Below are 27,828 nucleotides of genomic sequence, written 5' to 3' on the forward strand. Positions count from 1 at the left end.
TATGAGCATGCTGCTATATAATGACATCCATCTGTATACATCCAATGATGATATTGCTCTGACCAGTTTCAGGTGAACTTCTATGCTGAGTCCTTACAGTTGTGCTGTCTGTGTGCAGTGCAATGCAATGTAAAAAAGGTGTAGGCTGGCAGTTGGGCAGCTGTGGTCCTACTTTGACTTTTTGAGTATGTTTGGAATTTGAGCTTGATTCTGTATATCTGTATCATCTGAACTGTTAAATTTCAAGCTTAAATTACAGGAAAGGACACTTTGGTTAGAGCTAGGAAAAAAATACTAGCACAAAGAATAATGTACTGTACTGTCTAAAGAAGGTGGGATATCTTCTTTGCTGGATGCCTTCTGAAACAGGCTTGTGAAATGTCTGTCACGAATGATACGCTTACTGTTTATTTTGCTGTTAAGAAGCAGATAAACAAAATGACCTGGAGATCCCTTCTCTTTTATGATATGAAGGATCATAGGAGAACTGACTCTGATACTGCCCAAAGCCAGAATGGTTAGTGACCAAGGGGTAAAGGGGCCCAAGATAGTTGGTTGACATTCAAGGACTACTTTTTCCGTGCTCAAGATCGGAGCATCCCGACACGTAGGAAGTCAAGGAAGAGGGCCAAGAGACCTGCGTGGCTAAATAGGGAATTGCTGGGTATGCTCAAGTGGAAGAGGAGAGTTTACAGGTCATGGAAGGAGGGGCTGGCCACTTGGGAGGAATATAAGGCTGCTGCTAGAGGATGTAGGAAGGCAGCTAGGAGGACTAAGGCATCCTTAGAATTAAACCTGGCAAGAAGGGTCAAGGACAGCAAAAAGAGCTTTTTTAAATACATGGCAGACAAAACTAACACCAGAGGCAATGTAGGCCCACTGATGAACGGGATGGGTGCCCTGGTGACAGAAGATAAAGAGATGGCAGAGTTACTGAATGCCTTCTTTGTCTCTGTCTACTCTGCTGTGGGCAGTCCTGAAGAGCCCTGTACCCCTGAGACCTTAGATGAAGTCAGGTCGACGGAGCGGTTTGCCTTAGTCGATGAGGAATGGGTTAGAGACCAGTTGAGCAATCTGGACATCCATAAATCCATGGGTCCAGATGGGATGCACCCGCGGGTGCTGAGGGAACTGGCGGAAGTCATTGCTGGACCACTCTCCATCATCTTTACCAAGTCTTGGGAAACGGGAGAGGTGCCTGAGGACTGGAGGAAAGCAAATGTCACTCCAGTCTTCAAAAAGGGCAAGAAGGAGGACCCGGGTAACTATAGGCCGGTCAGCCTCACCTCCATCCCTGGGAAAGTGATGGAACACCTTATCCTTGGTACCATCTTAAGGCATATCAAGGATAAGAAGGTTATGAGGGGCAGTCAACATGGCTTCACCAGGGGGAAATCATGTTTGACCAATCTCTTAGCCTTTTATGAGGAAATAACACGGTGGATGGATGATGGCAGAGCGGTGGATGTGGTCTACCTTGACTTCAGCAAAGCATTTGACACAGTCTCCCACAGCATCCTCACGGCTAAAATGAGGAAGTGTGGACTGGATGATCAGGTAGTGAGGTGGACTGCGAACTGGCTGAAGGAGAGAAGCCAGAGAGTTGTAGTCTATGGGGCTGAGTCTAGTTGGAGGCCTGTAACTAGTGGAGTGCCTCAAGGGTCAGTACTGGGACCGGTATTATTTAATATATTCATCAATGATTTAGATGAGGGAATTGAGTGTACTATCAGCAAGTTTGCTGATGACACTAAGCTGGGAGGAGTGGCTGACACGCCAGAAGGCTGTGCTGCCATCCAGCGAGACCTGGATAGGCTGGAGAGTTGGGCAGGGAGTAACTTGATGAAATATAACAAGGGAAAGTGTAGAGTCCTGCATCTGGGCAGGAACAACCCCAGGTTCCAGTATAGGTTGGGGAATGACCTGTTAGAGAGCAGTGTAGGGGAGAGGGACCTGGGGGTCCTAGTGGACGACAGGATGACCATGAGCCAACACTGTGCCCTTGTGGCTAAGAAGGCCAATGGCATCCTGGGGTGTATTAGAAGGGGGGTGGTTAGTAGGTCGAGAGAGGTCCTCCTTCCCCTCTACTCTGCCCTGGTGAGACCGCATCTGGAGTATTGTGTCCAGTTCTGGGCCCCTCAGTTCAAGAAGGACAGGGAGCTGCTGGAGAGAGTCCAGCGCAGGGCAACTAAGATGATTAAGGGAGTGGAGCATCTCCCTTATGAGGAAAGACTGAGGGAGCTGGGTCTCTATAGTTTGGAGAAGAGGAGACTGAGGGGTGACCTTATCAGTGTCTATAAATATATAAAGGGGGAGTGTCACGAGGACGGAGCCAGGCTCTACTCAGTGGCAAACAATGATAGGACAAGGGGTAATGGGTACAAACTGGAACACAAGAGGTTCCACTTAAACTTGAGAAGAAACTTCTTCTCAGTGAGGGTGACGGAACACTGGAACAGGCTGCCCAGGGAGGTTGTGGAGTCTCCTTCCCTGGAGACATTCAAAACCCGCCTGGACGCATTCCTGTGTAACATTATCTAGGTGTTCCTGCTCCGGCAGGGGGATTGGACTAGATGATCTTTCGAGGTCCCTTCCAATCTCTAACATACTGTGATACTGTGATACTGTGATACTGTGACTTCCTACAGGTTGACTTGGCTTGGTTTGTAGCCAGATCTCTTTTCACACCCTTGATGAATAACTAGCCTGTCATTGCTATCCCGTCAAAAATCTCTTCAGAAACAGTCTATAGAAACAGCTTTTGTGAAGGCATAGGAATGTGTGGTTTGGGGTAAAAGTTATGTGGTCATGAGGAGACTTCAAGTTCACTTCAGATTCTGCCCGATTGTTATGCAGATAGAATCGTAGAATGATTTGGGCTGGAAGGCACCTTAAAAGGTCTTTAGTCCAGCTCCTCTGCAGTGAGCAGGCACATCTTCAACTAGACCAGGTTGCTTAAAGCCCTGTCCAACCTGACCTTGAACACTTCCAGGGATGGAGCATCTACCGTCTCTCTGGGCAACCTATTCCAGTGGCTCACCACCCTCATTGTAAAAAAGAAAAAGGAAAAAAAAAAAAAAATTCTTATATCTAGTCTGAATTTACCCTCTTTCAGTTTAAAACCATAACCCTTTATCCTGTCACAACAGACCCTTCTAAAAGGTTTGTCCCCATCTTTCTTTTAAGCCCCTGTAAGTATTGAAAAGCCACAATCAAGTCTCCCTTGAAGTTTCTCTTCTAAAGGCTAAACAACCTCATTTCTTTCAGGCTGTCTTCATAGGAGAGGTGTTTCATCCCTCTGATCATTTTTGTGGCTCTCCTCTGGACCCACTCCAACAGGTCCATGTCTTTCCTGTGCTGAGGACTCCAGAGCTGGACATTGTACTCCTGGTGATGTTTCACCAGAGTAGAGGAGAATTAGCTCCCTTGACCTGTTGGCCATGTTTCTTTTGTTGCAGCCCAAGACACAGTTTGCCTTCTGGGCTGTGAGCACACATTGCCAGTTCATATCCAGTTTTTACTCCACCTCCAAGGCCTTGGGAAAAATTACACTTTAGATCTTGGAGCGGCTGTATTTGCCTGATTGCCGTGGTGCCCTCAGCCTTGGCATGCTTAGCCAGCTCTCTAGGCAGCTCCTAGTGTGCAGGTCTACGCCTCAGGAGCTGATGGTCAAGCTTTCCTTGTGATGTGCTAGATAACATTCTTTTCCAGGGATATATTCAGTAATGTCATTGACAAAGGTGTTCATGATGCCTATGGTCTTAGTGAGGATATTGGTCCCACAATGGATCTGCTTTCAGCACCCTGTACTGATGGAGGCAGTAACTCTCTTTTCTGCTATTCTTGTGTTGTTTGTAGCCCTTCTTTGCAGCCTGAAGGACTGGTAACTGTCATGACTGTGTAAAACCGTGAGTAGCAGACTGAGAGTTTGGTGGAGCAATTGTATCTCAGTGATCTTTGGCTGACTTCAGCTGTTTTTATGATATTAATGTGCTGCATTGCTATTAGAGGTAGGAAACCCAAATGCAGAAAAAATCAAACTCTGTCAGTATTAGATTGTATTCTAAAACGTGTAAGTGTTACCTAACTGTAGCTGAAAGCCTTCGCAGCTTTGCACAGTTGCTTTATGTCTTCAGCTTGTGTTTTTAGTTAAGTGGATTATAGTAGCAAAATGGCTAAACTGACTGAAGGAACATTTAAGGAAAAATAGTTCTCTGCAGTACTTTTACCTGTTGTTTAATTTCTAGGAAGAGGTTTTGTACTCAGTTGAGGTGACAGCTATCATTGTCTTTACCCTGGGGTTCAGTGCCTGAAAGTTTTACTTGCAGTAGTTACACTGTCCCCTACCATCTATGCTACAAGTAGCAGAAAATGTTGAAATTAGTTGGTTGGTAAAGCTAAGGACTGTTTTTCATATTGGTCCCTTATTTCTTCTTTACTAAATTGGCAGCTTAGCAAATTGGCTGAACACCATTGTGTTAATTATTGAGAGGCCTAAATTCTTTTGTGGATTTAGTCATGGTAATTGGAACAGAAACTCAATACAGAATGCGGAGGTGTAAAGCTGGCCTGGCCATAATCTGGTGGTTTAAGAAACAGCAGAATGGCATTAGTCCTTGTGTGCTCTGTAACATAAATCTGTGTGAAGTGAAAGGAAGGAACTGGAACTTGTGTTTCTTCTGTGCATTTCTATTGCTTTGCACAGACAGGATAACTGAGACTGACAGCAGCAGCTGTGCACAGGAGCATGCATGGTATGAGAGTCTAGTAATGGCAATTCTTACTTGTGAAGGGGGCACAGTCTTGTCTATGGCCAACTGTCAGAAGGTGTTAGTATTTCATAGTAAATTGTTCAGGTGTTAATATTTCACACTAACAGGAAGAGAGGCAGTCACTAAAATTTTCCTTTCTCCTAGGTAAATTCTCTTTATTAAGCTAGAGAGAGTCAGGCTTTTGCTCTGTGAGCCACATGAAGTGTATAAGTACTCTATGAAAGATGGGCCACTGTCCTCAAAAAACCAGACAGTAGCTTGATGCTTAGTATTCCATGCCGGCAAAGTGGGAGATGCAGCTGTAAATCCTTCTTGAAATTTAATCCAGGTTTTCCGTGTCTATGGCTGATGTTCTAACTACCATCAGAACAATGCTTTTTAAAAAAATAAAATGTGGTGGATTAACACCATTTTCCATGGTGTCCTGGGTTCAGCAGTAGCAGTCAATTTTTCTCCTTCTTAGTAGCTGGTGCAGTGCTGTGTTTTTGACTTTCAGCCTGGGAACAGCGCTGATAACACCAATGTTTTTAGTTGCTGCTCAGTAATGTTTACTCTGACCAAGGACTTTGTGAGTCCCATGCTCTGCCAGGGAGGAGGGGAAGCCGGGAGGAAGCAGAGACAGGACACCTGACCCAAACTGACCAAAGAGGTATTCCATACCACAGCACATCATGCCTAGGATGTAGAACTGGGGGCAGTTACCCGGACGGGTTAGATCGCTGCTCGGGTCAGACTGGGTATCAGTCGACGGGTGGTGAGTGGTTGTGTTCTCTTCCCTTGTTATTTCCCTCATCATTATTATTGGTGGTAGCAGTAATGGTTTTGTGTTGTACCTTAGTTACTGGACTGTTCTTATCTCAACCCGTGGGAGTTACATTCTTTTGATTCTCCTCCCCATCCCTCTGGGAGTTGGGAGGAGGAAAGGGAGGGAGTGAGCAAGTGGCTGCGTGGTTCTGAGTTACTGGCTGGGCTTAAACCATGGCGCATGGTTTTTATGAAGAGTGGAAATAACCTGAGAACATCTCACAGATGTTTGTGTCACAGATACAAAGTTGATAAAACACAAGTTTGTATATGACAACTGTCACCAAAGGTAAGACTGTCATCAAGGTATGACACTGCTTGCTTGGTCCAGAAAGAGAATTTTAGGTAATTGGGAATTTTACTGTTAAAAGACATATAGATGCTTGGGAATTTGATTATATGTAAAATAGGTATTTTAAAGGTACTCACTTTGGATTTGAGGTCAGAAATCCTTTTGAGCAACTTGTTCAACAGAAGCTGTTGTTTGAGTTGGCAGGTTACAATGGGCATTGCAGGTTACAGTGGGCATTGCAGGTTTTAGAGTCCTAGATTGTTTACATGTCTGAGGTTTAGGCCTTCAGGGAAACCCTACTCCCTAACGCCTCCAAGCACCCTTTCCTCCCACCCAACAAAAGACCCCAAACACAACCTTACACAGTAGTTCAACACATTCTAGCAGAAAATGAGTCTGAAAGACAAATAACCTTGTACAAAGGTCTTGAAACAATGGACTAGGGGTGTGTATCAAGTGGGAGAAAAACAATCATCTTCTGTTCTCCATTTCCTGTAAAGGTCTTTTCATATTTATTTCCTCTTACATTTGTAACTGTTTACTCTTGGTACAGGGGAAGTTAGTTTTACTGGCAAAATAGGGCTCTTAGAAGGCGTATGATTCTCTTGGTCCAGTTTCATAGTAATAGCTGCAGTGACTGTATTTGCTTTTCACATCATTAGGGGAGCACTTATCTGGTTTGCTGCCAGTTCTATGAAATTGGTGTGACTGTTGTATCTGGTTACAACAGATGACCAAGCAGCTCTAAATATTTAGGTAATATGCTTTTGATAGTTGGGGTTTTTAAATGCACCTGATTTCACTTCAGGCTTGAGACTCTCCCTATATCTTAATGTATTTGTTTGGTGTTCAGTTAAAGGTATTGTAATTTTAAAACATTCTATATTATATAATGCTGTTATTAAACATATTAAAAAAATATAACCATTTCAGTGACTGACAAATTGTTGGGTTTGAGTCCTTAGATATCAAACTAAACATGCAGCAATAAATTCAGTTAAGTTTTGCCAGAGGTGACTGGCAGAAAATCTGGTCCTAGCTGTCTTTCCAGCTTTCATTTAGAAAACAGATTACTTTTCCAGACATGTATTGTCTTTATAAGCATCTTAAATTGTGTAGGGTTTAGTGTATTGTATCTCTAAGGAACATAAAGAAGGTCACAAATTCACAGATGCTGACTCTATATGAAAGCCTTTTACATCTTCAGAAACATCAAGCCATAAAGACAGTCAGTGATGCTTACCGTCTTTCACAATAACCTGACTAGGGATTTCAGACTTACTCGTTTGTTTGGGGTTTTTTTCCCCTATCATCAGACAAAAAATTATTGTGCTTGGGTGTGAGCAGACCTAACACATTACAAAGTAAAAAATGAGAACTGAATATAGCTAAAGACAGATGGTGCCTTTTAAAGAGAATGCAGATCTACTGTTCTAGAGAACAGCAAACAGCAGGGGAAACTCTTCATCAAACATCTGCCATTTTGGACAATCAGCTGATGTTAATGAAGAGAGAGCGTGATTCCTCATACTTGATGTCTTGATCTGTGTCTTTCAAATGTGTGAGTTATCACTCTGTAAGAAATTCAGAAGGCTTCTTGGATACTCTGCTGGATCAGAGATTGCCTTATAACTCCTGGCCAGCTGTTGAGTTCTTTCCTCAGAAAGCACTCTAAAGCCCAAAAAGCCATAATTCTAAGCTGCCTCTTTTCGGTTTTCTTTCCCAGTTACCGAGTCTTTTTCTAATGAGTTAGATAGTGGTGAAACGCTCTTACCCCAAACCTGGAGAAAAATGTTTAATAACTTCATTATTACCTAATGATACTAGTGAGGTGGGCCATCCTCGATGAATTGTTTGAAGGCAATGATGGAAAAAACCTCATTTGGCAGGGTGAAGCACTCTTGTTTTTGAATGTGGAGAGCTATGTTGGGATATACTGAGATACTGGAGAATAGAATTGCTTATGCAGGAAACCAGTGTGCTAACAGAGAAATTAAGAAATGTCTGTCAGCAAACTTCACTCATCTTTGAAAGTTTTGTAAAAGGTGAGAATTCTCTAACTAGAGCTACAGTATGGGAATTATGAAGCCCCAAAACATCTAAAGGAATGTAGGTAATTTCACACTTCTTGAAATGACTTGACCAAAAATTCTGTTGCCATGTGTGCTGGGACAGATTTGTATGTAAGAGCAAGACTGTTTCGTAGCCACTCTGGGAGGATTTTTGAAGTAGTTCAACATAATCACCATGGGTAGTTCATTCAGGTAAGCTGTGTTCTTCAGAGGTAGGAAAAAGTGTCAGGTGTAACTATCACTGTAACTTGGCTGCCTACATATTCTTGCAGTTTGGGGATTCAAAAGCTGAGTCAATTTGTTTTTTCAATCGATGATCCACCTTTTTCAATGAGATGTACAGACTGCAATTCAAGATTTGTTTATGTGAGCTTTTTAATGTTGAAGGTTTTTCAGTTCTTTTTCAAATGATGGTCTAGAAAATTTCCAAGGTACCTTTTATACATATCCAACTCAAGAAAACTATTTTTAATCATCGTTATATGTGCTGTCATTCTAAAATGACAGTAGTTAAATCTGCAGTGCAGCAGGTATGCAGCTCTTTTGTCTGTTAACACATTGAACAGCTTTCTGTATCTCTCATCTATCAAGATTCTTTCTTCTGGTTTGTCAGAATTCTGTCCTGTAGCATCTGGTCACAGAGATCTTTGAGATACGCACCAGGTACCTACAGTAGCAGTGTGATCTGTACACTTCTTGATCATGTTTGAATTGCTTAATAGCAGCCATTGGTTGAATTGCATTGCATTTACCACTAAAGAAATTATATGCTTGATTTCAGTGTTGCAGACGGCCACAAAATGGGAGATATGATTATCATTACTCTCTTAAAAGCATAAGGTGATAATCTTGGCAGTCGTGGCATACTTGTCTGGTTTACTAATAAACATACAGATATATATCTCTTTGAGACCTAGATGGTATATATTTATGTTATCTAATGTTTCCTGTAGATAAACATCATCCGATTTTTATTCAGTAGTTAAAGCACATCTCATTATATGCTGACAGAGTACTTCTGTCCTGTTTAGTAAATAATATAAATACTAACAGGTAAAGTTTTATTTGCATGAAAACAGTTGCAGAGAGTGTATGAGGAAACAAGGTACCAGAATGAGTTAAGCACTGATGGTAAATCTCCCTTCTAAGAAAATGCTTCAGAAAAGAAATGCTGCAAAGTGTTGTGTAGTATATTGCTTCAGTAGTAAACTGATACTGCTAATAATAATTTTAACACATTCTTCTATTTTTTTTATTTGTGTTGTATTAGTATTTGGCATACAGGTATTTGTTGATTTAGCTTGTAACCACCAGATGAAAGTGTTATAGACAGCAAGGTAATGTAGCATCTGATGCTAATGATCTTGGTACATATAGGTCTTGTGTTTATTTACAAACTCCACTGCATGTTCCACCTGGTCATGACATCTCTCAAGCTGGCTATAATTCACACGTTGCCTGAAATTTAAGCTGTTTGAGTCTTTAAATCTCTTTGTTCATGGATCTCAAGTTAAATATAAACTGAACTTTTTAACTTCTGGGAACTGGTTCTGTGGTAAAATAATAGTCCTAAACTACCTATTGGAAAGGAAGCAGCAATAATGATTACTTTAACCAGCTGGTATTCAGTTTGTGGGGTAATGTTTTTTGTTGTAGCTGCTTTTAAAGACAGTAACACTAATGGGATCAAATGGAAGGGATGCTTTTGAGCTAATCCAGAAAGAATTTTTGCTATGTTTTCACATTCAGCAGCTTTTTCAATCATTCTAAGAAGTATATTATAGCTAATGATTTTAATGAGTCTTGAGGAACAGATATGCTTTTTGTGTTTGTTTTAACAATGAGCATTGCTTGATTGTTTTAATTGTTTAGTAAATAGTCTCTGTGTCTGGCATGTGTCAGTATAACTTCCAAATAGTTATTGTTCAGAAATAAATCAGAAATTAAGGTGACCCGTGGCATTCTAAACCATTTTGAAATGAGTGGGCTTAGGTGGACTTGATTGGAAATTTAATTTTGTAATTTTTCCAACCAGCCTAATCTAGGTTTTGAGTTGAGAGTAACTTCAAATCTTATAACTTTTCCTTGAACAGAAGCATCAAGTTTTTCAGTCATAGTGTCTAAGAGTATGGATATGTGTGAGAAATTTTTCTGGTGAAGCAAAGTTATATCTGTCAGAATTGCTGAGATTTATATGGAGGGAAGATGCATAGAGAGACATCTTGGAAGCTTTTTCCTGTACCAGAAGCTGCAAAAACTTAAGTAACAGTGGTGGTTTTCCACTTAGTTTACCTGTGGTGTCTGAAACTTCAAAGTAATTAGCTTATATGTACCCTTCAAGATGCTTTTTGGTCTTTTCTTACAGCCATTAATTTTTGTTGGTTCTTTACATTTCCTGGTATTTTTACGTTATGGGAGGGTCAGCTGGCTGCTTGGGAATGTGGCAGAAAGGGCAGAGAGACCTTTGTCACTCAATGGCCCTGGTAGAAAAGCAGCTTGAGGTCATTAAGCTTCCACAATAACACCAGTGCCAAAACTGGAAACTTAACATGCAAACTGAAAATTACTGCTTTAGTCTTGGTAAACTGATTTTTCCTGTCCTTGGATGTGTATACCAGCCAGATATGATGCACTTAAATGCAAATAGGAGTACGTTCATCCCAGATGAGTCCTTGTGTAAAGAAGGTAAAGCATCATCAGAGATAACCAAAGTCAAAACGTAGGTTTTTTTTTTTATTAAAAAATGAAAATAGTCTTGGTGGTTCATATGCTGAGCTACAGGTCTTCAGGGTCCCAGATTTCCTTTTAACAGTATTTTCATTCATCATCCACAGTGGTTATTCTCAGACCTTTCTGTTGCTTTAAATAAAAATTTGGACAATGAACAATGGTTTTTTGCTGTGGATTTCATTATTTATTTTTTTCTTTTTATTTTTTTTCTATTTTTTTTTTTTTAGCTTGGATTGGGAGGCTGGTTATTCTGTATTGCATTTTCATTGTGATTGTAGGCAAGCCCATTGCTGCTGAAAATAGCTCAAATGTTCTTTGACAAAAAACATCAGCCAGCAGCTCAGATTCTTTCTCCCTTTCTTTTGCAGACTCTTGCATGTGAAGTCGATTAATTTCTTGAGAAAAAACTTCATTAAGGGCTAAATAAACAAGATCTACATATATAGAAATTTACTTTCTCTGCATTTGAGACACAGCTAAAGTCATCTGTCTGGTAAGAAATATTTTTGTTAAGGTTTTGTCTTTCTTTCTGCCCTTATGGCTTGCATTCTTGAGTTTCTAATTAGTGTTCAGAGAAAACCAGCTTCTGTTTGTTGGCAGTTTTGCTGCATGCACCATATGAAGTACTGAAGGCATTACTGTGCTGCATTTACATACTTCAAGTAGTACCTATGACACCGTATGGTACTTAAGTGTAAGTGGGGTTTTAACTGTTTATGTAGTACTTTGTTCTCAGTTTGCTGTGAAAAAATCATTTAATGCTTTAAAGAAGAATTGGTAATTGTTCTGTCTTGAAATAATGTACCTGTTTGAATGTTCAGAATTTAATGAGTTAACTTCAGAATTTCTATTGCAAAGTATCTTTTGTGTCAATCCAAAGTTTAAAAATAAACTTTCCAGGGAATTCACTCATGTCTTATTGCTTGCTGGTTTCATCTTGTGTAGATGAAATAGGTTAATGTTACTGATGCAGTGGTATCATTTTCCTGGTGATGTGCCTATTTCATGGGACAATAAGCATGCTTGTCAGTAGTCTTTGATAATTCAATTCTGTAACAGTTCCATTAAAATATCTGCTACTTACAAAATTTCTTCAGGTTTTGATTGTACTGCTTTGAAGCAAATACGTGTTTTCTTTGATTATGACATGTTAACTGAGTACAACCTAAACAAAACCAAGTTTTATCCTCTGCCTTCTATTTTTATTCTTTATTGTGATTAAGATGAAAAAAACTCAGAAGAGCAAAAGAGTTTTTGCTCAGTGCTGTGGCTTTTCTAAGCAGTTGGCTGGCATTAAATGGCAGCCTATATATAATACCTAGTCCATCTGATCACATGGATGTGCTGTGGTACTTTGGCTTACCACAATTGCTGTGTCTTATGTACTGCATGCCCTGAATCTGCATAGTGCATTTTGCAGGCTCTGCTATAGACCTAACATTAATTTATTTCAAAAATCTCTTAAAAACTTACAGCATATTTAAAAGTAGTTGTATATTTAATGTAAAGCAGTAGTTATGCATTGTATTTTCATAGGAAAAAACAAAAGATCAGTGCTTTTACAAAAAAGCTGTGTGAGGGCTTTGCAATTCATTTAAGTATTATTAAGAGGCTTTCCAGTTTATTTTTGGAAAAAAGAGAAAATCTGAAGTTCATGTGTGTATTTCATTTAATGTATCTTTCTTAAAAATCTCTTTGTGTAAAAAAATAAAAAAAAAATCTGGAATTTTCTTCAACCATTTTTCAGAACAAGTAAACCAAATTATGGTTGAGTTGCAATGTTTGCAGTAATGTTTTATACTGATATTTGAGAATCATGGATTTAATTCTGCCTGTTCTTCCTTACAATAGCAGATACTGAGAGTGTAATGTAGGCATCCATATGAAGCCATGGGAATTTTGGTGCCAGGCCTCCTTTTTAAAATTTACATAGTTTCTGTTCTTTATTCTCTTCTAATGAAATTATATTCTTCTTGGGTTTAGATCTTCCCAGTTCCTGCCTTGCTGTCACATATAAAGCTGCTTCCCTTGTTTTGTAGATCACTCACCCTGTCCTTGTACTTTTGACCACACTCAAGTGAATACTTACCTTACATTGATGGTTTTCATATAAAAAGAACTTGTCACCCGAGATGCACTTCAGAAGAAGCTGAAGCTTCAAAGGCCATGCTGTTGGATCAGCGTAGAAATTTGTAATCCCTTAACATGTCCAAATGACGCAGACAGAAGAAAAATTACACAAAATTAGGCTGCATAATAGGTGAAACATTAATGTATGAAAATACATTAAGCGTAAAGTAGGGGCCAGTGATGTTCTATGAATGGTCATTTTCTTATTCATGTGAAGTTACTATATAAGACCAAGTTTTTGCTTGGCACTTAATTTGTCAGTGAGTTAACAGACCTGACTTACAGGAACTTGTATCTGGCATGCTAACACAACCCAACCTTTAGCTGAGTGAACTTGGCGCTGAATTCAGCTAAAGGGAGGAAATCTCAGGAGAACAGTGGGATTTCTTTCATTGAGTTAAGTATATCTCTGCATTCATGGGGAGCAAATGGTAACATTTTGTGCAGGTTTCTGCTTTCGACGGTGTCTTTGTGTGCTTCCCAAATGTAGTGTCAAATACATTGAAAAAAAAATAAACTTTCTTATTTGGATTTTTCATTTTACTTCATGATGTGGTCCCAGGGAACTCAAGTCTGTAATGGCCTAGCACTATTGTTTGTAATTCTTTCTAAAGAATAAAGGCTCACTCAGAACAATTTAGATTACAAAAAAGTGCTTTACTTACTGTCTTTGTAAGCTCAAGTAGAGGGGTCAGACGCAAGTGTATACGTAAGCCTTTTTGATCAGAGTGCCTGAGAAAATGTTTCCTTCTTGTCAATACCATTGTTACTTTGAGAAACAGTAGATCATGATAGCTTGGATTTCTTGTCAAAAGCTTTATGCTGGTAAAGGTCTTGAATTAATACACTATTTAGTTGCAGTAGTCACAGTGTGTCAATGTTGCTTTTACTGTGTAGTCTAAGTTCAATTCACTTATTGATGGCAACAGGGTTTTATGGTATGGGATTCTGAATGGTATTCTGATCTACAAGCAGAATCCCAAAAGTGTCAGGATTGTACCAACAGATCATAGCAATAGGTTGAAACGCATGGGTTTAATATGCAAAAATGCTGGAGGGAAAAAAAAAAAAAAAAGTGTTTTGAAAGCTGCAGAGCAAGTACCTGGTGATAGAGGAAATCAAGCTGAGTGAAAGGCCATCATGCAGTTGCCTCTTCCTTGCATTAGACTCAGATGATTGAGGATATGCCAGATAGGTCTGAGAGCATGTGTATTCTTATGTGAGACCTATGAGTTGCATCTACACTGGACTTAACCTGGCCATGTGCTATTCTCAAATGGGGATAGCTCTGGAAAAGGTTTGTGATATGATTCTGTGTGTAACTAGCTGCTTTAGAGGAGTCCAATGCTTATGTCCTCCTAGACTACAGTAATGAAAGATGGCAATGCCTCTTTATTGGTTCCAGGGCTTAGGCTCTGCTTGACTTTTTGATAGATCCAGATGAGCTAAGGACTGTCAGGATTTCCAGATTCTCTAAGTTGTGTTAGAGTTTGAAAAATACTGATTTGGTAATAAAGTTGCATGGTACATAGTAAAAAAAAAATTTCCTGTTTACTCACCTGTGCTCTTGTACTTCAAAGATAAAAGCTTGCTTATGCACTCTCTCTTCCTAAGTAACTGCTTAACCATACAGCTAAGAAATATGCTTTTGTCTGTTTTCAAGGTGGTGCACATAAGGCATTAACTGCTTACGTTTGTATGTAAGGCTGCATTTATATCTGTGCATTAGATTCTTAAGAATTTGTATGTTTCATTAGTGCCTTATGTCCCTAGATGTTTAACACTGTTTAGAAGGCTGTGTCATCTATATGGCTAGAGGCAACTTGGGCACTTAGGCTGCTTCCATTCTTGAGACTGCTAATCACTTATTCCACAAAGGTTGGGTTGATTTTTTGTTTTGTTTTGTTTTTTTTGTTTGTTTGTTTTTTTTGTTGTCCCCCACCAAAATCATTTACTATAAATGCATCTTTTCAAGGAACTAACCTGGTGCAAAGGAGACTCTTCACATGCGTATGTTCCCTAGTCTGTGTCAAAACAACAGGTGACAAATGCAGTAGCACCCTTTCAAAACTAAAAGTGTGAACAACAAATTCCTGTGTGCAAGAAGCCTCTCAACTTCAGACATGCTCTGTGAGGCACCTGTATAGGATTCGCTCACTTGAGTGTTATATCCCAATAGATGTAAGTGGGTAAGAGGTGAGGTTCAGTTGGATGCAGCAGAACTGTATGTGTGAGCCTGAATCCCAGTCGGGTCACTGGATCTTCAGGAAAACAGAGTATTTCTTCTCCAAAGCCAGAGAATTAGAACAGGAGATAAATAGTATGTATCTAATAAGATGCTATTATTTTATTTACTTCCTGGGAGGGAAGGGAGCAAAGGAGATGAAAATGGGAATATAAACTATGCTGCTGATGTGAAGAGACAGTTGGCTTAGAGAGACAGTTCCTCAGTCTTGATAACACTTAGTCTTTCAGTACAGTCAAGTTCTTATCAGTAGGAGGAATTTTGTAATAGTTTTCATAGTCTTCAACATACAGAATTAGCTGCTTGATCTTTCCACAGTGATGGTTAGCCAAAAAAAGGCTGTTGGAATTTGCTGTCAGAGGTCCATTGGATCTCCAAATCATGTAAAATCAAGATTTTGTTTCTAGTTCCCCTCTGGGTCCTGTGCAAAGCTTGCCAGTGCTGAAAAGGGAAGATAATGGCTGATTTTTGCAATGTTACAGCTCAGGCCCAAAGTAACAGTTTAAAAGTGAAAACAAAACTCATGCAACACTCTGTTAAAAATGAGCATAAGAAATGTGTGAGTTAAACAAGAAATCTTAGATGGTACGGTTTAAAGTCTAGAGACATTCTGATGTACTTACTGAAACACTCTGCTTTTGCCTGTGACAGTGATTAAAAATGACCTTAGATTTCTGGAAACAGAACTAAACTGATACTGAAAGCTTTTGAAAAATCTTCCCGAAAGTTTGTCCTAACTGCGTCTGCAGGCAGGTTCATAGAAGCTTACTTGCAGTATAAGAACAGAATGTTTAAAGCTTGACCACCACTTCATACTGGTACGTTAGAGTACCTGACAGTAATACATTCACAAAAGCATTTTCCAGGAATGGCCTTGCATGAAATGAGAGATGGTTTTTAAAATTGAGCAGAGGTACAGTTTAATCTACTGTTCGAACTGGGATTCAATTCTGTCTTAAGGGTGATGCTTCTGGAAAGCACCATCAGCTACCCATTTAAAACAAAACCAAACAAAAAAAAACACAAAAAAACACAACAAAACAAAACTTGAGTTCAAAGACTCAAAAAGTGTAAGCAGGCAAACATTCCTGCATTCCTGAAGAACATATAGATGCCTTCCAAATGGGCCATACTGAATTGCTTCGAAGTCCAGAACTTGATGTCCTATGAAGTTTGTATATGCTAGCAAAGTTTGCTATACGCTGGCTACCCCATCCCTGTCTGGATTTTCCTCCTTTATGTAAATAGGATAAACATAAATTCATTGACTTGGAAATAATTATGCAGTTTCTTGCTTTGTACCAGCTGACTGCATGGTGGTTTTCTAGCAAAACACTTAAGTGACAGGTGGCAGGTCAGCATGGTGTTGATCTGTCTTCCTGTGATCTTGGATGTCTCATCCAAATGACTTACAATGCCTAGATTTCTGTAGTAAGATGTGCCAAATACTTGCTTGTAAAACCAAATGATTGGTCAAGAAGCATTTGAGTGTGTCTAGATATATATTAAAATATACATAGTAGTAATAAGGAATGGTTAGAACAGCTGAAATTAACCAAGAGGTGACTTCTAATCACAATTTGAACAAAACCTGTCAATAGAGTTTAGAGTTGGAGAACTGTTTCCAATGGAAATCTGGGCTCCTTTGAGTAAGTCTTTTACAGGCCAGAGAACTCAACAGTGCAATTTTGAAAGACCTTTGACTCAACTGGTTGAGCTACTTATTGCAAAATGTTTACTCATTGAATTTAATAACTTGTCTGTTGACTGTCTGACACACCAGACTGACCTGGACAAAGATCATTTTTATTCTAAACTACTTAATACATCCTAAAACATGGATCCTTCATAAGTGACTCCTCTGATTGCAGCACAGTAGGCATTGGATGATAATCGGTGTTTTATTGAATTGATGGAATTTTTGTAATTTTTCTGCCTCAGAGAGTGGAAAAATTTTAATTACATGGAAGTTGTATCTAAGTGTGTTATCATGCACAGTAGTGGTAGGCTCTGTTCTGCAGCTAGCAGCAGAGGAAATTCCTTTCTGAAAATGAAAATTCAGAGTAGGAATTCTTCAAGTTGGGGGGGGAAATGATTGCATGGATTAACTTTTCATTAAGTTGTGCAGTGAGCAATAATGGTAACATCTCCTAAATGCACTTCTACATTAATGGAAATGCATTGACATTTTTTGGACAATACCAAGTGTAATGAGTGTAATGATAGCCCTGGCACCAAGAGCTACTGGTGTTAATAATCAATACCAAGCTTGGTAGTGTAACCATGAAAATCATTGTCCTGCTTTGTTCAAGTGGACAAATAAGAAAACAAGCTCAAAGCTCACTGTAAGAGCATTCCGGTTAGACCATGGTAGCTGGCTTGGCCCTTCAGATATAGTAGTGCTACTAACATGAACTATGACGTGTCAAGCCTTAATTTTCCAGTCATCTTTGACAGCTTCTTCCATTGCCTTTCACACACTGATAAAAGTCATTGTGTGATTATTATAGTGACTATGTGACTATATTATATGATATGTGATATCACTGTGTGATTATTATAGGCCTAGGTTGCTAGTTTTGGTGTAATCCAGGCAAGTAATGATCACACACAGTTTGCAAAAGCTTAGCAATTTGCTCTATGCAAAGTCAGTTAAATGCTGTAGTCATTTTGACACAGGCACTTCTCTGCTGGCAAAGCAGTATCTCCTGAGACAAGACCTCATGGTATTTCAGTCTGGCCGTGACCTCTTCTGTGTCTGAAATAAGCAAGGAATTTAAAACTACACTCTCTCTCCCTGTCCCTACAGGGTCAGCCCAAGGTATATTTATCAAGCAAAGCTAGGATGGCTTTATTTTTACTATTCGTTCCAAACATTTTATGTGGAATAAATACAGCATTTTATTTTATTCTAGGCAACATATGAGGCATAACTACATTTCAAAATCCAAGTGTGTATTTAGAAGACGTATGTTGAACTAATTGTGATTGAGTAAAGCTTCACACTGGCTTGCACACAACAGGTGCAGGTACAGGGTATGGAGAATTAAGTTGATATCAAAATCTGCAATATAAAAACCTCTTTTTGAACCAGTTTTTTTTGATATTTTTTAGTCTTATATTTGACCATAACAACCTGCATGAGAATGACCTGATTTCTGAATTGGGGCATAGATTTAGCTTGGATATAGATTTACAGGAGGAAAAAGGGACAGTAAGCTGTAAAGAAATAGATAAAAAAATAATCTATTTCTCAATAAGAATGGCCTTATCTTGATAATTCAGTTAAGGCTGCTTATCAAATATCTTTTTAGAATAATTATGCCTTGACAGCTGCAATAAATATAAAACCAAATAGGTATAAAACCAAATTCCCAAATACTGGGAATTTCTGGTTTTCTTGCTTTCTAATGGACTACAGAACTTGATGACCTTTGCTGAAAATAGCTTGACTAGCTGGAGCCATAGCAAGACAGAAGTATTTGAGGGCATGTGGTGAAAGCTCAGCTGTTTGGACAGTGTTTATCATTCCATGGATATGATAGCTAGACAAATAGAGGAAATATAAAAAAATCAGTCATGAGGGTGAAATGTAGAACTAGAAAAATCTTCCCCAAATCATTATTTTTTTTCTAACTACTGATTATCTTTAGGAATATTTCCACTACTAAAATATTGTTACTCAAATGCAGGCTGCATTTTCTCATTTATATTGCAGGTGAATATTGCAGTGTTTATTCTTTGTCTATGTTCATAGTGAGGGCTGTGATAGGTCAAACTAGGTCTCTAGGTTTTTCCGGTCTAGAGGCAAGTCAGTATCCTAACTTTAGTGCTGGTTTCATCATTTTCTCTCAACATTACTGTTGCTGGTCAATGTTCAATGACAGTTTCAGTCAGGGTTACAAGAACATTACCTGCTGAGAAAGCTTATAATAGATCTTTGCTTGTTAATGATTGCCTTTTTGCAATTCAACTGCCAGTGAGAATGTTTAGCATTCTTTTGATGATTTAAAGGATTTCCTTCACTTTTGCATTTGCTGTGCCTGCCTACTTAAGATTGTAGTTAAAAACGGTTTTCTTGTAACCAAGAAAAATACACTGTTCTAATAGAGACTTTTAACAAAGATGTTACTGCTAGCTGCTTTAATTGAATGTGGTAAAGTGTTGTGGAACCAGGTGAGCAGGGAGCTGGATCCCAGAGCTTTCATTTGACAACAGTGTACTTAGCTAGGTACCACTGTGGGATTATCACAGGAGGGGTGGTTGGAAAGACTATAAACTTGGCTAAATATGTGTTATCTCTACTGCTTGAACTGGCTGATGAAGAGAATTGACAGTGTTATTGCTTATTAGCAGGTAATTTTTTAGAAGCTATGTCTGCTCTTTTTGTTCATCTGGTGAATTTTGCTCTGTGAAGGAAAATGGACAAGTGCAAAATCTTTTTGCTGAAACATGCTAAAAATTACATGTATTTGTTATCAAAGGCATGTGCTGGCTTTGATAGGATAATTTTTTTTGTAGTAGCTACTATGGGGCTATGTTTCAGATTTGTGCTGGAAACAGTGTTGATAACATAGAGATGTTTTAACTATTGCTGAGCAATGCTTAGTCAAAGTCAAGGCCTTTTGTGCTCCTCACACCACCCCACCAGCGAGCAGGCTGGGGGTGTGCAAGAAGCTGGGAGGGGACACAGCTGGGACAGCTGACCTCAGCTGACCAAATGCATATTCCATACCATATAGTATCATGCTCAGCATATAAAGCTGGGGGAAGAAGTTTAGAGTGATGGTGTTTTGCCTTCCCAAGAATATTACATGTGATGGAGCCCTGCTTTCCTGCAGGAAGTGGTGGAAAAAATTTCTTGTTTTGCTCTGCTTGTGTGCCCTGCTTTTGTGTTACCTCTTAAACAGTCTTTATCTCAACATGGGTTTTCTCACTTTTAGTCTTCCAATTCTCTTCCCCATCCCACTTGGGGGAGTGAGTGACTGTGTGGGGCTTAGTTGCTGGCTGGGGTTAAATCATAATAAGGTGGATTCAGACTCTTTAGAAATAAACGTATTTGTAACAAGACAGTCCTATAAGAACTGTTAAATCTTCATTAAAAACTGAGTCAATCTTGAGAAAAACTCTGTCCTGTACTTCAGTGTGTTTTGACACACTTGCTTCACATCAGTGAGCTTGTGGAGTAGGGTGAACGTTGATCAAGACTGTAGGAAACTTTAGCTGCCCTTATGGCAGGGGATGTTTCTTAGAACATTTGAGGCTTTGTACTAAATGATCTTTAATTTTGCCATAATCCATTTCTGTAATGGAAGCCTACCCTAGAAAATACTAACCTGCACTGTCATGGTACTGTCAAGTATACTGCTCATTAATTGCCAGGATGCAATTTCATTGCCTGAAAGGGTGAACTTCATTTATGACCTCTGGTACAGTCATCTGTTTTTCTGTGCTGATGTTCTGCCTGTCAGCTTGAAAGCTTCAGAGTGGCTCACACACAGACACACACCAGATGCAGCAGAGGGACAGCTTTAATTGTGATTGAATTTACTTTTCTGAAAATAAGGGGGTTTTAACCTTATGGTGGACATGGTATTTCAGCTGTGAAGAAATTTGTCAGATGCTTCAGGGATACTTGGATGAATAGGGACACAGTTGTAAAGTAGACTTTGTCAATTAAACCTTTCAATTACTTGATTCTTGCAGGTGCAGTAATTCCAGTTTTCTGTCATGTTTGTGTATTGTGTTGTGGGTACCCCAGTAGTCTAGAAAAACTGACCCTACATTAGTTAATATTTAATTTTCAGTCAGGTTCCCATTCACATTGGCAGATACTTAATACTAGGAATTGGAATTGTCTTTGGGAGGAATTTGTTCCATTTCGACCAGGCAGCATACTTGAATTTGGTCCTTACTGCTAACTCTGCAACTTAATTTCAAGTTACTTTTTAGACTGGACCTTATTTGGTAACTTGTCAGGTTTCTTGTTATTTTAGGGGCTGGGAGTAGCTTTAATGAAGCAATACCACATCTTCAGTCAATACCAATGATGAAAAGAGATTTTAAAACTGTTACTGTTTTGGACTTCCTACTATCCTTTTGTAATAAATGGACAGACCATTCTTCTTTGGAAGCGCTGGCTGAATTTTCCTTCTGAGTATGGCTGAGTAATGCTGTTTGTCCCTGTTCTACTGTCAGAATTTATCATAGAATCATAGAACAGTTAGTGTTGGAAAGGGCCTTAAGATTATCTAGTTCCAACCCCCCTGCCATGGGCAGGGATACCTCACACTAGACCATGTCACCCAAGGCTCTTATTTGAATACCTTCATTCACCTTTGTGTCTATTTCCTAATCTCCTTCTGCTGTTACAGAGCAGTAGGAATATTATTGAAGTCAGTGTCTAGAGCAGCATAACGGTTGTATAGCTAAGAGCAGAATTTTTCTCCTTTATTATTATTTGTTTGAAGCTGCAACCTATAGAACATTTTATTAGAAAAAAAAATTATTAGGATATTCTGGCAGGAGATGGTATCATTGAGAAGATTAAAGGAAACTGTCAAAATTATTCAGTGCTATATTACTCTGTGAAGCAACTTATGTGACTAATCAGTTGTCATTGTTAGGCTTTCTTGACTTGCCAGCAATTTGGAATGATGAAGGTCTTCTGACCTAGACAGAAATACTAAGTTGACAGCCGATACCAAGGTCTCAGACAAGCTTGTCTGACTAGTTGCTTGTTTTCAGTCGTGTAATTAAACACATTAGGCTAGAGATATCACAAACTGTTAGTCTTTGAAAATGACTGGCTTGCATATGAAGTCCATATGGACTTCAGGCCAACTGTTCCTGCATTTTCACAATAATGTTTAAGTCAGTATAACAGTTATCTAATTGAAAGTGTACATGCAAAAACAGGTGTTAGGTTATGGTCTTAGTTGCAGGATTAGTTCTGGTTTGGACCAGTAGATAACCCCACAGGAAGTGATCAGTAGACCTGACACATGGGGAGCAGAAGTGGCAATGAAAAGATATTCACCTCTCTCATGGTGAAGGCAGGATCCTAGATTGAGTTGGACCAACTTTAGGACTGGGTAACTTGTCCTTGGTAGCCTTTGTAGGAGATGGGAAAATTACTGTTTTGTTCACAGCCTTCAGACTTAATGACTTGCAAAACTTCAGATCTGTAGTCTTAACTATCTGTATATTCCATGGAGTGTTCATTGTAAAAATCCTCACAGATGTAGTTTAACAGAATCTGCTTCCTGAGTAATAAAACTCAGATTCCAGTAACATTTTTAAAGTACTTCAAACTGTTAACTTTTATAGCAGAAGATAAGGGTGGTATTAACAAATGATAACTGTAGCCTACTTGGGCTGTTCTCAGTGGCTGCTTTAATGTGTGAAAGAACAATGTTGTCAAAAGGCCAGGCAGGTTCTGATGTTTGCCCCCAGTTGCCCTCTGAAGAAAGCTTTGTTGGTCTCTTTCCATAAACAGAGAGGAAGGTAACTGTCCTTGCCAAAAGTTAGCCTGAGTTACTTCCATGCATGCCACTATATGGCCTAGATAAAACTTTTTTTACTTTTACTTCATAAAGGACAGATAGCTTGAAGATTCAAAGAAATCACTGTTATACAGTATATGCCACCATGACTGTCATGCAGAAAATACCACATTTGCCTGGGCCCAAGCAACCATGTGAAGTACTCAACGTGAAACCTTGCAGCTATGCAAAAAAGATTTCTTGTATGTTTTGCTATCTGGACATCACTACCAGGGCTTCTTAAATCAGAGAGGCTTTTTCTGCACTGTGGGGCAGGGTACTGCATGAGGTGCTTCATGGCTGGCACATGGATCTGCATGCCATAGTGGTGGGACATGCCTTGTCGCTTCATTTGCACATGTCTGGATGACCTAGGGACAAGCGCATTTCATGGAGAGATGAAATGTCTCTGTAGAGAGACCCAGTAACTTGGAGGCAAGGGTCTTCACTATTCTTGGGCTATGGAATCCCTCTCACCTGAAGTTGTTAATGACTTTTGATTAGTCCCAGAGTGTTGGGGTGGGGGGAGAGGGTGGGGTTTAGGTAGTGGGTTGTAGATTTTCTTTGTTTTGTTTGGTGGTTTATTTTTTATTTTTAACCTGCTACAGTTACTTTTTATTTCCCCCCCCTGCCAAAGCAATATCTGAATCTTCCCTTTTCTTCCAAATTTTTTGCTCATGTTTCAAAAGTAATTGATCCTAATGGTGTTAAAGTTTTATCAGTAAATCTGGCTTCACAGAGTGTAACTACTTGTGCAGTACTTCGAATGCAGCTCATTTCAGTGATAACTTGTAACCTGATTTCATAAAAAGTTGCTACACCAATTAAGAAGGTGATGGACTCTAGCACTGGGATTGCAATGACTGAGAAGGCAGACATCTCTTCAATAGTTCTGCCAAAACAAGTCCATCACTTAACTATATATTTCTTTCTTCCACTGGGAGAGTTGTTTTCCCAGGGGACTGTATTTAAGGAAATGTACTGTAAGTTTGCTTTATATAGGGTGCATTTATTCCTTTGTTCTCTCTAGGTGGAATCTAGTTGGGTGCTAATGACCTCTACTGCTTGACCTACAGAAAAATAAAATTGCCAGCACAACTCCTTTCTCTGTTTCAGCACAGGCAGCACAAGAGCAGTGTACAGATAAAATCACTAGGTACAGGATTAAAGAAAGTCAATAAAAGCACGATGGAGTAAGTAGAGATGTCCCCCAAATAAACCACATCTTCCCACATTGTTCAAGTGCCCTTTTTTGCCTGCTGCAATTGTAAAGTAAGAATGATCAAAGTGGTTGTGTTTAATATGAAGTGCAATTCTTAAGCTGCTCAGGTGAACTCTCAGTGAACTAATATCATGGAAGATAACCTGGCCTAGACAGTCAATTTACATCACTAAACATTAAAAATTAGTAACATGTGGTAAGCAACGGGGTATTCATCACAGTAGGTAACAGATGATTGTCAGCTTTGCCAGTTCCCTGAGCAGAGATAAGCATCCTTTTATTCTTCTATCAAGGCAACTGTATACCACCCCTTTTATTACATTAGTTACAAGGCTGCTATTTAATCATAAATGTGGTTGTTCTTATACTGCTTCTTTAACAACAAAGATTTAGCCAGCTTTTGTAGCAAATCGCAACATAGTTATGGAAAACCAGTCTTTAGCTGTATAGTTTCTTGATATATGTAGTTCACTAGTGCAACAGTGGGTTAGCCATTGTTTTCTTGAACAACAGCAAAACAACCACCACCACCATACCATCTACCACCCTAAAAAGCAGAATAGGTTAAATATACAACTGAAAAAAAAAAAAAAAAAAAGAGAAAAGAGATAACAATGCATTTCAAACCCAAATTAAATGTTATGATGCAGCAAAAACTGCAGAACAGATGCAAATTACTGTTTTCCTCTCTGGAGAGATTCAAAACCCACCTGGATGCATTCTTGTGTAACCTGCTCTAGGTGACCCTCCCTTGGCAGGGGGGTAGGACCTCTGAAGAGAGGTCCCTTCCAACTCTAATGATTCTGTGATTCTTTTTGATAATTTTGCATTGGAGTTTTAAAAATTGAGAGTGTTCCCAGAATATATCAGTAGCTTCTGTGGCCTTTTTGGAATCTCTAACATAGATCAGGTACCTCTCAAATTTTACTCCAGCATGTTCATTAACATTAAAGTGATCTCATATACTGACTTCACAAATCATCTTTAAAGGAGTGTCGGATACCAAAAATCAAAACTTTTTAGGCTTATACAATGCATGCTGCATTTGCTTGGTATCAGTCATTGTAGCTTTTGCTGGTGCAGTCTTCAATCCTGATGAGTTTAGAAACTTTGAATGGGTTAAGTAGAAAATCTGATCTTTTCTGTGGTAGGTGAAAGTCTTAACGTGAGAAATGAAAGAAGAAAATATATACAGAAAATCCATAATAACCTAAAACATCTGAAAACCAGCTAAGCAGAAGTAGTTTGGCAGCATTGATTTTGTTAAACCACAATATGGTACTAATGATAATGAAGGGAATTCCACCAGTATTCTTCCTGCTTGTTTCTTTAATTTCTGCACAGGACAGTATACATGCTAATCTGTATCCCATCAGGATCTCGGGTGCATCTAGCAAGAGGGAAAGGCTCACAGTACATTGTGGAATCAGGCTGTCAGTAGTTGCTGTGGAGGGTTAGTGTTTTTTTGGTGGGTTTTTTTTGGTTGGTTGGTTGGTTTTTTGTTTTTGTTGGTTTTGTTTTAAGTGAAAGCTAGCTTTAGTTTTCAATTTTGGGGAAAAAAAGAAAAGAAAAAAGTGACACTAATGTCGGCATCTATCTCGGGAATATCCTCAAGGAGGCCTGTTTTCTTACATGTTCCAGCATATAAACATCTACATTTACACTATTGTCCAAGAAGTTGTCTCAGCGATTCTCTTCGAGTCCCATAGAATTAAAGATTTATTGATTTATTTTTTCATTAGCTTCTGTGTCTTAAAAGCAAAAAATGAGTTACATACCTTCTTTCCCCATCTTGTTTTTGTAAGTGCTAATAATTAGTCATTACTTTTTTTATTTTAATACCTTATTTTATGTGTCAAGTGCAGCATCTTTACTGATGTCATAATAGCTTCTACCATGTGAATTTCTTTTTATTAGAGAATGTGGTTTTTTCAGATTGTTACCATTTATTAGCAAAACACTTTATTGAATAAATTTCAGTGGTTATGCTTATGTTCATACTAGAATTCAGAGCTCTGAAAGCAGTATCGTATCTTGGATGCCTAGTCCTACTACAGTTGAGATGCATTGCATGAAATAACCATATAACCTTTGCACAAGGAGGCAAATGCATTTGGATTCTCCTGTGCATTGCAAGCTAGCTTAGCATTTACCCATGTCCAGCATTCCTATCAGAGGACTACTAGCAAAACCAGAAATGCAGGTGTCCTCTACTCAGAAGTTAGGTTAGCTCCAGGTACAAAAGATACAGTATTTAATTAAATTTCTTTTTAAATTTTTATTTTGAAGTTTTTAACTGCCTCGGTCTAAATTCTGATATAGGCAGTACTGCTGAAAATGTGTTGTTTCTGGAATTGCTAGATGCATGCATTAAAATAGATTAGAATTCCTGCAGGTGTTAGAATGTTCAAACTAGTTTTAAGCACCCGTTCCTGCCACTATTACTTTACCTAATCAATTGAGACAGGATTGAGTCCCTAGAATAAAAGTTCTCTCAGGCAGCATCAGAAGTCCCAGAAGCATATGGTGCTTCTCCCTTGGACATCACTATGGAGTGTGTCTCAGGGGAAACTTTTTATCTAGGCAGGCATGCAAATCCCTTCTGTGCTGGCGCCACCGATTAGTGCCAATTAAGATGGCAATTCTTTTTTTGATAGCTAGGAAATAAGCTGTGTACAGACAAATTTGAAAAATGGTAAATGTATTAAAGTGTGGAAGGTATCAGTAATTATTTTGCACCTCACCTTGGTGTGACGTGTAAAATAACAGCAAAAAAACAGCTGTGAGATGAGCTTAATACATGACAGAATACTCTACTATAATATATTTGACTTCAGGGTGCCAGAGCCATCCCTGGAAGTGTTCAAAGCAATGTGTTAACATTTCTTCTGACGGAAGAGAGAGCTTGTGAGAATTTCTTTTTCTCTCCCACCTCCAACAAGCAGTGCTGGCCATATTACATCATGTGTGCCTGGCTTGGTTGAATAAACTTTCTAGTCTTCATGGTAACCTTCCTGCTTCTAAGGGAAGCAGATGAATTTTCACAAAGCTGGAAGAAAGCTTTTATTAAGTAAAATCTTAAAAAATTATTAAATGTTCTGGGTTTAAAGAAAATTCAAGAACTTTCTTTATGCACTGGTAGAAGTCCTTGAAAACAAAATCTCCCTCATTTTCTGATTAAACAGAACCCTGAAGATTACCAGTAAATGCTAAAGTACACATACAAAATCCAACGTTTCTTCCTCAATTAAAAAAGTAACCTGGCAAGTCAGTTTAAAGTAACAAGTGATCTCTTCAGTTGTAAATGCAAAATCAAGTATAGAATATGTTGAGAAATTATTTTTTGTCTGAATAATTTCATTTCAAGCTGCCTGGGGTGCTGAGTGGCTTTTGGTTATCAGCTCCAGGTTTTTGGTGACAGAGCTGTATCTAATGCAGTCTTGCGGAGAGCAGCAGGGTTTACATAACTAACTTTCCCCATTTAGACTCTCTTGATAAAGAAAACGTGTTTTCCACGTTCACTTATCTTTAAACAGAATTCACACCAGGCTCTCAGAATTTTGGTTTTAAATCAAGTTTTGTGCTTAAAAAGTCTCTTGTTGATCTGCAGCAGCATCTCAGAAGTGGAGAAATCATTAGGTTTAATTAGGATCAAATATTTATTAAGCGCTGGTAGATGAATTGAGTGTATTCAGTAGTGGAGAAATTATTTGTGGGTAATTTGCTGTAGTAGTAACACAAGGCATGCATGATTGAATAACTCTGCACAGAGATCTTTTTTCCTTGTGGATTGTTTTTCATCTAGAGCAGAAGTTTTATTTACATAGTATATAATTTTTCCATCATTCTTAGATATCTGAATCAAAATTCATTTTGAAGACTCTCTTGTTACATTGGTAGCTAAAGGTGCCCAAGGGTATGGTGTCTCCTCATACATTCTTAAGTATCATTTTCCACCTGTAGTAAATGCAAGTTTGAGGAAATTGGTGAGATGATGAGAAATGGCTTTACCATGAA

The 27,828-nt window shown here is 38.8% G+C and overlaps 1 protein-coding gene across 3 annotated transcripts in view; it reads left to right on the plus strand.

The window, feature by feature from the left end:
* Window positions 1-27,828, plus strand: part of SORBS2 (sorbin and SH3 domain containing 2) — a 150,701-nt gene that overhangs the window by 11,484 nt on the left and 111,389 nt on the right. For all 3 annotated transcript variants that reach the window (XM_061473946.1, XM_061473971.1, XM_061473979.1), the window contains exons 2-3: window positions 11,039-11,163; window positions 23,620-23,794. The gene's annotated coding sequence lies outside the window, so the exon portion shown is untranslated. The remainder of the gene's footprint in view (window positions 1-11,038; window positions 11,164-23,619; window positions 23,795-27,828) is intronic.

The sequence above is a fragment of the Pezoporus flaviventris genome, unplaced genomic scaffold (assembly GCF_033815535.1).
Source record: "Pezoporus flaviventris isolate CSIRO_AGI_PZ_B2104156 unplaced genomic scaffold, CSIRO_AGI_Pfla_v1 ptg000002l, whole genome shotgun sequence".
In the NCBI taxonomy this organism is placed as follows: domain Eukaryota; kingdom Metazoa; phylum Chordata; class Aves; order Psittaciformes; family Psittacidae; genus Pezoporus; species Pezoporus flaviventris.